We start from the raw sequence: 12605 nt of genomic DNA, 5'->3' as shown, positions 1-12605 counted from the left end.
GTAAATGAAAACCTCTGACTTTGGGGACACTCCATTAACATTAGTTTAATTTGCATCTAAAAAGGGAAAGCAAATGAAGTCTATTTATAACTCTCCAGTGTCTGAATAGAACTTATGACAATCACTGTGCAGTTTCAGCACTGATTCTGACAGTTGGATCTTTAAAAGATTTATCAGCTGGGCACAATGGTTCATGCCTGTAATCCCAGCATTTTCAGAGGCCAAGGCAGCTGGATCACCTGAGCTAGGGAGTGCAAGACCAGCCTGACCAACATGGTAAAACCCTGTCTCTACTAAAAACACAAAAATTAGCAGGGCATGGGGGCGCATGCCTGTAATCCCAGCTACTCGGGACGCTGAGGCAGGAGAATCGCTTGAACCCAGGAGGTGGAGGTTGTGGTGAGTCTAGATCATGCTACTGTACTCCAGCCTGGGCAACAAGAGTGAAACTCCATCTCAAAAAAAAAAAAAAAATATCAATATCCCAAAGGAAAGTCTATGTTTATAAAAGGGCTATGTGTGCATGTGAGTAAATTCTGGGTCCTAAGAATGTTCCTTTCTGAATTATAAGAAGCTAGCAAGGAGTCTTCAAAAGAGCTGATGTAATCTCCACAGAACACATTCCTTCAGAAAATTAGCATGACCCTTAAAAGTCAGATTCATTCATGGTTGGACAAGACAAAAAAAACATGATGGAAAATATCCTTCTATTGTTCTATAGAAAGCAAAAAATAGGACCTAGATCTGGGTATGGTTCTTGCTCATTGTAGTAATATACAGAACCTGAAAATGGGTTACAGAAGCCAGACCTCCTGATGCCTAGGCTGGGAGAAGTTTACTAACATAATCCAAGCTGCTTGCTAACAAAAGCTTTAAATACGATATTGAAAGCACAGTGTTTCCACTCCACTTACAGAAGGTCAATTCAGTTCAGGAACAAGTTATTAAACACTTATGTTCACGACGTTAAACTCAGAATCTAAAGACAAGTGAGATGCTATCCCTGGCATCCAAGGGCTCACAACCAGGAACAGCAGACACATACCCGGACTCACAGAACCCTTATTCTAGGAAAGGAAGAATCACAAAAGCTTTCCAGAGAAAGTGGCATCGATGGATCTCCAGTTTTGAGAGATCCTTCCAGAGGCAGCATTAAAGATGAACTGGTGGTGTGGGAGGCTGGAGCAGGAAGGGGCACACCAGTCAAGAGAAGGCAAAGAATGACAATAACAGGAGGATGGAAAGAGGAAATGCAAACGTACACTTTATTTATTGTCAGATATTTTGAACATTCACTAAAAACAAGAAAAATGAAGTCACTGCACAAATATTTGGTTTTCTAAGTGTGGGGCATCCAGTGACAAAGCAAAGGCGAGCCCAAGTGAGAGGCAAATAGTAAGCAAATGAATAAAAACAGGCAGAAATGATGACGGGTGCTACAGGAAGATGCATCCAACCAACAATTTTTTCTCAAATTTTCAAAATCTCCTATTTTTTACTCTTACAAATCAATTAAGCTAAAAGAAATCAAAGTCGGAACAAAGCCACCAACATAACGTTAAAAAGTACTCAAAAGTAAAACCAACTGAATCAAAAATAGGATAATGATGTAACCATTTGCAATGAGCTTTTGAGGCTTTAAATCATTTTTATATTACCATTTTAAGGATCAGTGCTGCCAGCACTGCAAACTTACTCAGAACACTCACGTCTGCATATACTCTTACTGGGTAACACATGGTTTCTGTATTTTCTATTTTCTTAGACACAAAGGAGGATGTTGTCTTTCTTCTAGTTCAGTACTATTATGCTATTATGTTTTTATTTTTTAATTGCCATGCTATTTGTTTTTATTTCATTAAAAACAACTTTTTTTGTTTTTCGAGATAAGAGTCTTGCTCTGTTGCCTAGGCTGGAGTGCAGCGGCACGATCTCGGCTCACTGTAACCTCTGTCTCACAGGTTCAAGAGATACTCCTGCCTCAGCCTCCCAAGTAGCTGGGACTACAGGCGTGTGCCACCATGCCCGGCTAGGTTTTGTATTTTTGGTAGCGACAAGGTTTCACCATGTTGGCCAGGCTGGTCTCTAACTCCTGGCCTCAAGTGATCTGCCCACCTCGGCCTCCCAAAGTGCTGGGATTAAAGCATGAGCCACCACGCCCAGCCCCATAAAGAACAATTACTAATTTCAGGAACACCTTGCTTTGATACAAAAACTTGGATTTTCAAAAATGAAATTGTGACATTTTAGAAAAACAAGTTATTTAATATACAGAAAGGACTGACATTATGATTCACCTAAATGTACCAAATCACAAGGTCTCTTAACTGCTGTTCCTTCCCCAGCAACTCTCTTAACTCCTTCTGTTATAAACATGTTTCCACCTGCTCTGAATGTGTGGCTAGCAGGCTACTCACCAATAAATCCTGAACTCCTCCTCTCATGAGGATCAGTAAGGAGAGAGGGGACATGGGTACATGGGCAGCAGACATTAATATGACCATAAGGAAATATTATGAACAGCTTCATGCCCACAAATTCAACAACGTAGATGAAATGGCCAAATTCCTTACAAGATGCAAACTTTCGGAGACAGAAAAGAAGAAACAGACTATCTGAATAGCCCTATAGTAAAGAATACTGCAGGCCCAGACGGCTTCACTAATGAATTCTATCAAACATTTCAGGAGAAACAATAACAGTTTTCTACAAACTCTTGTAGAAGAGACGGGCCAGCAAATAACTCAGAAAAAAAGACACTGCAAGGAGCCAAAACAGACCAACATAACTCATGAACACAGACAGAAAAATCATTAACAGAATTTTTTTTTTGAGATGGAGTCTCATTCTGTCACCCAGGCTGGAGTGCAGTGGTATGATCTCAGCTTACTGCAACCTCCACCTGCTGGGTTCAAGCAATTCTCCAGACTCAGCCTGCCACGTAGCTGGGATTACAGGCACGTGCCACCAAACCCGTCGTGTATTTTTTTAGTAGAGATGGGGTTTCGCCATGTTGGCCAGGCTGGTCTCAAACCCCTGACCTCAGGTGATCTGCCCGCTTCAGCCTCCCAAAGTGCTGAGATTACAGACCTGAGTCACTGTACCAGGCCATTAACAAAATTTTTAGCAAATTAAACTAAACAATATTCAAAAAGGATAACACATTAAGACCAAATGGAGCTTACTCTTGGTATTCAAGGTTGGTTTAACACTGGAAAATTGTTACATATAATTCACCACATTAACAGACATGAAAATAAGAAATACAGGAGAATGTCTTCTAATTAATCTAATAAAAGGCATCTGTAAAAAAAACTAAAGTTTCTCATATTCTTTATGTCACTTTACAGTTAAAACTCATCAAACTGTATTCTTTAAATACGTGAAGTATATTGTACATAAATTTACTTCAATGAAGCATTTTTCAAAAAAAAAAAGAACAATTGAAAAAATGAAAGAAAATGAAAAAAACAACCTAGTACCACTTCTAATAGTATTAAAATATGTGAAATATATTAGGATAAATTTAACAAAGTATGTAAAAAAATCTACCAACTGACAACTATGAGATGTTGTTAGAAAAACACCAGTCTGTGCCTGGTGGGAGGACCATAGATAAAAAGAGAGATACTATATTTGGAAGAATCCTTACTGCTAAAATAATAATTCTCCCCCAAATCCATCTATAGATGCAACACAATCTTAATCAAGATCCCAGAAGCAATTTTTGTTTTAAAAAAAGGCCAATTCTAAAATATATGAAAATGGAAACAACAAAGAACTAGAATGCAAAATTGCCAAACGATCTGTAGAAAGAACGAACAACGTTGGAAGACTTCTATTACCTAGCTTCAAGGCTTACAATAAAGCTACAGTAATTGATACAGGGTGGGATGAGTATTAGAATAGGCTGTTGCAACTGAAGAAAGTCCAGAAATTCCCCCAAACACAAACAGTCAACTGACTTTTGACAAAGACACCACGATAATGCAATGTGGGGAAACAAAAAACAGTCCTTGGAACAAATGGTACTGATGTGAGTATGAAAAAAACTAAACTCTACCCCTTACATCATACCAAATACAAGAATTACCTTAAATAGATAGGACCTAAACATAAAAGGTAAAACTGTAAGACATCTCAGTGAAAATACAGGCAAAAATATTTATGACTCTGGAGGTGGCAAAGATTTCTTAGGACAGAAGTACTAATCTATAAGAAAACAATTAATAAATTAAACTTTTTAAAAGAAATCTTTAAGAAAATCAGAAGAAAATATCTTCAATATATATTTCATGACAGCACTAGTAACAATACACTGAATACCAGAAATATGAAGACAACCTAATAAAAAATGGGTAATGTAGTTACAGACATTTCACACACAAAAGAAAGAATGGCCAATAAGCACATAAAATACGCTAATGTCATGAGTCATCAGGTTCATGCAAAATAAAATAACAGCGAGATGCCCTGATACATCCAAGAGAATTAATGCTTGGCAGAACTGGAGAGCAACTAGAATCCTCCCGCTTTCCCAGTGGGAGAACACAGTTTGGCAGTTTTTAATAAAGCTAAATGTACACTTACCATGGGATCCAGTAATGCCACTCCTGGCTATTTACCTAAGAGACATCACTGCATGTGTCCACACAAAAACAATGGCAGCTTTCTTCCTAACAGCCCAAGACTGGGCACAGCATAAGTGGCCATTAGAAAGCACATGGATAAACAGATCGTGATATGTTCACACTATAGAATATTTTTCAGCAATCAAAATAAACTACCAAAAAACAAAAAACTACCCACACACGTAACTCAGGTTAGTCTCAAAAAAAGCCATGCAAAAGAAGCTAACACAAAGCCAAAAGTGTGACTCCGTTTCAATGAAATTCTAGAACCGGCAAAGGAATCTGTAGGGCCAGGAAGCAGATGAGTGGTTGCCCGGGTCTGTGTCCCGAGGGAGGACTGACAGCAGAGGCTGTGAGGCTGTGAGAGAATTCGGGGTGGGGGCATGTCCTCTGTCTTCATGGACTGGGATTTGTGGGCTGAAGAAGCACATCAGAGGTAGACAGCGAAGAATCAGAGGGAAACCCTAACTGGTCAAGGTCAAGTAAAATTCAACAGGAAACACTATATATTCTAACTGATAATACTAGATCTAGGTAAATAGAATTTTAAGAGATTTTGCTACACAACAGCATTAAAGTTAGGCAACAACAGCATCAGACTAGTTGAACATATTAAGAGCTAATTCTGTTTTTCATAAGGAAGACAGGAGGATTCCTAATCACAGGCTTTAATAAATTGTGTTCTCTTCATTACCATAAAGCTGTGTTACATCTTCATATTCATGAATGAGTCTTTCTTCTATCAAAGAAAAGGAATAAAAGCAAAGGGGAAAGAAAAGGAAGGCTGAACTTATCAACATGGTCTCATTTTAAAAAAATAAACATACCAGGCACTGTGGCTCACACCTGTAATCCCAGCACTCTGGGAGGCCAAGGCGGGAGGATCAGCTGAGGGCAGGAATTCGAGACCAACGTAGCCAACATGACGAAACCCCGTTTCTACTAAAAATATAAAAAATTAGCTGGGCACAGTGGTAGGCACCTGTAATCCCAGCTACTTGGGAGGCTGAGGCAGGAGAATGGCTTGAACCCAGGAGGCGGAGGTTGTAGTAAGCCAAGACCATGCCATTGCATTCCAGCCTGGGTAGCAAGAACAAAACTCCAACTCAGAAAAAAAAAAAAGCAGACTTTTCACTCAAGTAAATGAAGTGCAAAGAGGTGATGGGCCCACAGGCTAGGAAGGTCAAAAGCAAATTTCTCCTGAATCACTGCAGGGATGGGCAAATTTAAGATGCAGGGCACAAAAGAGGCTCCGGAACCATTTCTAAGTGGAGAAGCGTCACTTAAGAACTACACAGGCCTCTCCACATGGAATGAAAGATGACCCAGCCAGCCGCCAGCTGTCCCTCAGAACACCTAAGGCTCTGCAGATGTCCAGAGTGACAGATGGGCTCCTAATCACAGGGACAGCAGGCTCTGCCGAGGAGCAGTGGGAGGTTCCAGGCTGAGAGGGCAGTTCACAGACCTCTGCATTCCCCAAGGAGACACTGGCAGAGGGGCAGCCGGAGAAAAAGGGAGGTGGGAATCATCCCATGTGCATGCTGCCAGCTATGAGATGCCACGTGTCCAGCAACTGAGAGAACAGACATTCAACATTCACCTCCATCTTTTCACACTTCAACTCCATTATATGCATCTCTCAGCCATGATTTTATTTAAATAAAACACTGACCTTGATTAAGGCAACGGAACTATAACATGAGATCTGGTGGTACAGTGGAGACAGCAGCTTCCAGGGTGCCATGAACTCGAACCCCCAAGACTCAGTCTTTCCTACGGAACCGCCATCATCGGTGACAGCCCAAACCATTCCGGAATGCATTTGAGACTGCCCTGGCCCAGCCAGCTGGGATGAAACTGCAGCCCATGAGTCAAATGGCGGTGGAGGGCAGCGGGATGGGGGATCCTACAGGAAAAAGGAGGATGAAAATATCCTCCTTGAAATGGCAGGGGGCAGACAGGTAAAAAGACAGCTGAACATCAAAACACATGACCCGAAAGATAAACTGGAGCACTTCAACCATAAGAACTTTCACTCTTCTCTCTCAGGATATCTCATATTACATATGAGAAAACGAAGACACAAAGAGATCAAGGGATTGCCCCAGCCCCACTGCCAAGGGTGGCAGAAACCACCCGTTTCATCTGGCCCCTTCTAACCGGTCCACGGCTCTTTACACTATTACAAATCAGTGACTAGCAACATCCCCTTTCCATCAGGAAAATACTGTTGAATCATGACTCTTGTAGGATGTCTAAAAAGACACAGAACTGCCTTCACACTCTGAAGTTACATTACACTTTTAATGTAAAAGTGTAGATTAAAGATTCCGGGATTTTTTAAAAATGCTTTCTGTCCTCCAGTTTGGAACACCCTAAACCCATGCCTCTCAACCTTTCCTGGGGACACATCTCGCCACCAGGGGTCTTGTTAAAGGCAGATTCTGACTCACTCGATCTGGGGACAGCCTGATCATCTGCATTCTAACACGCTCCCAGGTGATGTCAACACTGCTGGCCATGGCCCAGGCCCTAAGCCACAGACTTTGGTTTACCAAGGGAAGGGTATTTCCAATGCAGAAGGGACCAGCAATAGTGCTCCTCAAGGAAATAATACGAATGCTGCTGCCTCCCCCGCTTCCCACCCACGGCCTCAGTGGGCACCAGAGGCCTTCAACAGAGGCTGAGTTGAAATTACCGGCAAAGCCCTCAAGAAGGGAGTCAGCACAATAAGAACAACGCCCCAAACGCTGCGCCTGGCATCTGGCTGACATTCACTCTGTCAAGTTCAACAAGACCTAAAATGACTTGAGAACAGTGAGGGTTCAATCTGCACAGGTTCACCCATATGCTCAACCATCCACGGCAGGGGAGATCCGAGCAGCCCACATTTGGCCCAAAGCCTATTTTCGCCAATAATGTTTTATTGGGATACAACCACGTCATTCATTTATGTATCACCTACGCTGTGTTCACACTCTAGCAGCTGGGTTGAGTGTCACAACAAAGCCCAAAGCCTACAATACGTACCCTCCGCTCCTTTAGAGAAAAGCTTGCTTACCTCTTTCTCGGTCTTTAGGGGACAAAACTCCAAAAAGGAAAACCTGAAGACAGAGGATACAACGCTAACACAGAAGACGCATTTAACACAGGGGAGCATAAATTCTGAGGCAGAAGAGACATACGTGTCAACGCAAGCCGGGTGACGGCTGAACCCCAGGGACTGTTAGCCGTGAGAGGCCAGCTCGCTTTGTTAAGTGTGACCACGCTCCTTCCAGAATGCAGACTGCACTGCAGGCAGACCAAGAGGGCCTGGTCCATCTGTGTCTGCCCCAGCAATCCCTACAGCTCTGTCCGTTCCTTCTACACACCAGCTCCGCCGCCCTTCTGTTCACTGGCCCCTCTGGTCATACGGCCCGCCAATGAAGAGACCTGAAGTGAGGCTCCTGAGTTAGCCGGCTGCCATCATCTCAGAAAAGGCCTCTGGGCTCTGCTGCCAAAGAAGAAAAGCCTCGCGGGCTCCTAACAGGAGGCCTAGGATTGAAGCTCCAACCACGAGGGGAAGGGAGGGCTGCGGGCTGATCTCCAGGGAGGGGAGGCTGAAAGGCCGCCTGTCTCTCTGCCCCGGCTCCCGGGCAGATGGCTCCACCACTGTGCATGTGGATACAGGCGGACGGGTGGGTGGCACCAGGCTCCGGGTAACATATGTCAGTGTGCTAATGGAAGCAAATTAAACAGCATGGTTGGTCTCACACACCAGCTTCGCAGGGCTGGGGCTGCCATGGAGAATGGATGAGATCCAGGCCCCACGAGGATGTGCTATAGAGCTGTCTGGACACAGTGAATGAACAGACCACACTGGTGAAGGGTCGGGGCGGGAGCTCTGCTCCACCGCCTGCCAGGCATGGCCTTGACGACAGTGTTGTGCTGCCTTATCTCTCTCTAAAAATGAGGATGATCAGAGGCTTGTCGTTATTGTTTTTAAATGTCATTATGTGAAGAATTTAGCACAGTCCTTAGCTCATAAGAAGCCTCCAAAAAATTGGACTACTACAGTCATTATCAATATAATTATTATCTGAAAAAAAAGCTTTTAAAGGATAATCTTCACCTTAAACAGTGATTATGAGGATTAACTAAAGATAATCCGTAACTTTGCCTACTCCCCAGCATTACACATAGTAAATGCTCAGAAACTGTAGCTATTCCCCACCCCAAAGAAACTGAATCTAGTCTCCCTTACATGCTTCATGGAATGCCAGCAAACTTTCCAAACAAGTCACTCGTATTCTTGTAAATAATGTCTCCAGAGAAGGTACGATCATTTCACAAGTGAGAAAATTAACTCTCAGGACTCAAGGACATGAACCTAACATATGACAGACTGAGGCCTTCTCAGTAAACAAGGGCTGCCCCCCAAAATACCAGCAACTTTAGGAATTATCAGCTCAATGATCTTTGCTTCAAAAAAGCAAAAAGACCACATTCTCACTTTACCACTTCTCCACGAACATGTGAGCTCTCCGGAAAGAACTTTTCATAGAACAAATCCAAAGGGACCCATTTCTGTGGAGAACATTTTCTCCATAATGCCTAGTGCTCGGTGTAACCTGCCGTTAAAAGAGAGAGGGTTTTTACACACACCTTCGGTTTTCCAGCTAAGGAATGTTAATCTGCTCCCCAGAATGAGGACTCAGAAGTTACAAGATAAACTGAATTACACTGAACATCATCGCGACGAACCTTCTAAAATAAAGCCGACACCTCCAATGAGGGTCCGCACCACTCGGCTTCCCTCTCCCATTTCTGCCCACTGAGTCACTTACTGACATCCCTGTTGCCAAGTCCAGCTATCAAGGCTCGGTCCTCACTCCCCCCAGACCCAAGGCTCAGTCCTCATTCCCTGCCCTAGCCCCCAACCATCCGGCAGCGAGTGACACGGTGCATCTAAGGCCCACCCTTCTGGAAAGTTCCTTTGGTTTTGCCACCTACCGTGCTGGTCTCTGCTGGCTCCCCTTCTCTCCCCAACTCTGAAGGAGTTTGGTCCAGAGACTCTTTCCCTCTCCTAATTCTATCCACTCCCAAGGTGACTTCCTCCAATCCCATCATGTTTTATCTTCAGTCTGGCCCTCTACCCTCAACTCCAAACTATTTCCAGCTGCCTTCTGTGAGGAGGCTAAGCTCAATCTCATCTTACAGAGGGTCACAGAGGTGATGAAAAGTAATGAAAACATACCTCCAAGGAAGCTGATGATGATGAATTCTGAAAGAGTAAATTCGGTTATGCAAACTGAGGATCTGCTATTTACGAACAAACGGTAGGAAAACGCATAAGAACCGCAGGCTCGGTTCCATGTAAGTGGAGCTGAACACACACTACAGCTACGGCCTCCGGCGAGCCCCGCGTCCACTCGGATGTTTGTTCTCCTGGATCACAGCACCGGCCGCTCCCATGCTGGGAGGTCCTCACCTTCTTTGGAGTCCCTTGCTTTCTGCTTTTCCTCGCCAGCACTTGTTTGTTGTTATTGTTGTTGTTGTTTTGAGACCATCTTGCTTTGTTGCCCCTGCTGGAGTGCGGTGGCGTGATCTTGGCTCACTGCACCTCAGCCTCCCAGGTTCGAGCAATTCCCCTGCCTCAGCCTTCAGAGTAGCTGGGACCAACTAATTTTTGTGTTTTTAGTAGAGACAGGGTTACACCATGTTGGCCAGGCTGGTCTCGATCTTCTGCCCGCCTCGGCTACCCAAAGTGCTGGAATTACAGGCATGATCCAACGCACCTGGCCCTCGCTTCTCAACGTCTCTTTCTGGCCCTCAAATTTAGCATGCCCAAAACGAACTTTGGAATCCCCTTGCTATAACCCACTCCTCCCACAGTCTTCCCATTCTAGTAACAGCATCTCTAGTCTTCCGGTTACTCAGGCCAAAATCCTTGACGTCATCCTTAAAACTTCTTTTTCTCTTCCTGTCATCCAACCCATTTAAACTCTCCTTTCAAAATACATGCCGGACCTAACCACTCCTCACCTTCCTCATCATTTCCACCCAGGCCCAGCCCTCATCATAGTGCTCTTGGAAAAGCCTCCCAACTGGCCGGGCACGGTAGGCTCACACCCGTAATCCCAACACTTTGGTAGGTCAAGTCAGGTGGATCACCAGAGGTCAGGAGTTCGAGACCAGCCTGGCCAACATGATGAAACCTCTCTACTAAAAATACAAAAAATTAGCCAAGCATGGTGGTGGGCGCCTCCCAGCTATTCAGGAGGCTGAAGCAGGAGAATCGCTTGAACCCAGGAGGCAGAGCTTGCAGTGAGCCAAGATTGTGCCATTGCACTCCAGCCTGGGTGACGAGCGAAACTTCGTCTCAGAAAAAAGAAACAAAAAGCCTCCCAACCTACCTTTCTCCTCCTACCTTTCACCCTACCCTGCGTTCTACCTTCCACTCTCAAACATTTACTTTTTTTTTTTTTTTTTGAGACAGTCTCACTCTGTCGCCCAGGCTGGAGTGCAATGGCAGCATCCTGGCTCAGAGCAACCTCTACCTCCCAGGTTCAAGCGATTCTCCTGCCTCAGCCTCTGGAGTAGCTGGGATTACAGGCGTGCGCCACCATGCCCAGTTAATTTTTTATTTTTAATAGAGATAGTGTCTCACCATGTTGGCCAGGACGGTCTCAATCTCTTGAACTTGTCATCTGCCCGCCTCAGCCTCCCAAAGTGCTGGGATTACAGGCGTAAGCCACCCCACGTAAGCCATTTACATTTGATTTGAAGGAGTTCTCACTGAGAAAAGTCAAATGATCCTATTTTTATTCATGGCAGATTATAGGAACATATTTTGATAAGATGTAATTCTAGGTGACCAAAGAGAAACTTCATTAAAATGTTTATTCTGAAAACTAAAGAAAAAAAAATTCAGAAAAAAATTTATACCCACAGAGAAAGAGAAAGTGCAAATGGGGTACAATGTTTGGGGAATCTAAGGGAAGGGCAGACAGGAATTCTTTGTACTATTTTCGCAACTTTTCCTAAGTCTGGATTATTTCAAATTCAAGAGTTAAACAATGAAAAAACAAAAAACACTATCTCCCTTTGTGAACCCATGCTGTCTTTTCCCTGGCAACTTAAGAACACTCTCAACTAAGCACATCTATTTTTTCATGAACACTAAAAGAACTCTTGCCTAGTTGTGCCTTTCTGTGCTTGGCAATGGCAGTAGTAGTAGGTAGGGGTAGGTGGGGGTGGGGGTGTGTGAGTGTGTGTGAGTGTGTGTGTGTGTGTGTGTGTGTGTGTAATACATACCCCACAGCAGAGAATTTCAAATAACAGGATTACTATTTTGATAGAGGGATGCACTGGTAGGGAACATGTAGACAGGGCAATGAATGAACTAAGTCTGGCACCTACAGGCACCCCCACTGACATCCTCACAAACTTTTATAGTTATATGCATTGGCTTCCCACAGGACCCCTGTTTCATAAGGGTTAGTCCTAGGGCCTAACAAATTCCAACTACAACTGGCACACGTATGCCATTCAAGAAGCAGCAGCTGCATGAACGATGAGATTAAGAACCCTCTGTCAGCCAATGCTCAATAATACAACATGCACTGGCATGCAAATTATATTTTTGTTGAAAGCAAAGGCAGGATCACAAATTCGCTTTCCCCGAGGAAGGCAGGCATCAGAAACTTCTTCTCCCTACTAAAGCATATTATGAGAAGCTCCCCTTATACAGAAGCAGCCCTCATCATTCATTATTAATGGCATGTAAACCTAATAAGCCTCCACCTCTCCTCACATCTTTTCCATCCGGAGGAGGAGAGAGGAGGAGGAGGAGAGAGGAGGAGGAGGAGGAGAGAGGAGGAGGAGGAGAGAGGAGGGAGGAGAGAGGAGGGAGGAGGAGGGAGGAGGAGGAGGGAGGAAGGAGGAGGGAGGAAGGAGGAGGAAGGAGGAGGAGGAAGGAGGAGGAATAAGGAG

General features: G+C 44.2%; 1 protein-coding gene across 4 annotated transcripts in view; it reads right to left on the bottom strand.

Moving 5' to 3' along the window:
• The window catches only part of AFAP1 (actin filament associated protein 1), a 167503-nt gene that overhangs the window by 117310 nt on the left and 37588 nt on the right, over window positions 1–12605 (bottom strand). The window contains exon 1 of one of the 4 annotated variants that reach the window (XM_032254104.1): window positions 4591–5422. The exons of 2 other annotated variants lie outside the window; for them this stretch is intronic. The gene's annotated coding sequence lies outside the window, so the exon portion shown is untranslated. Of the gene's footprint in view, window positions 1–3845; window positions 4250–4590; window positions 5423–12605 lie in introns of those variants that run through there. One more of the 4 variants, XM_032254105.1, reaches the window with a different exon arrangement.

The sequence above is a fragment of the Sapajus apella genome, unplaced genomic scaffold (assembly GCF_009761245.1).
Source record: "Sapajus apella isolate SASKATOON/1434 unplaced genomic scaffold, GSC_monkey_1.0 scaffold85, whole genome shotgun sequence".
Classification (NCBI taxonomy): domain Eukaryota; kingdom Metazoa; phylum Chordata; class Mammalia; order Primates; family Cebidae; genus Sapajus; species Sapajus apella.
The sequence above is the reverse complement of the archived record's forward strand: the minus strand, read 5'-3'. Positions and strand labels throughout refer to the sequence as shown.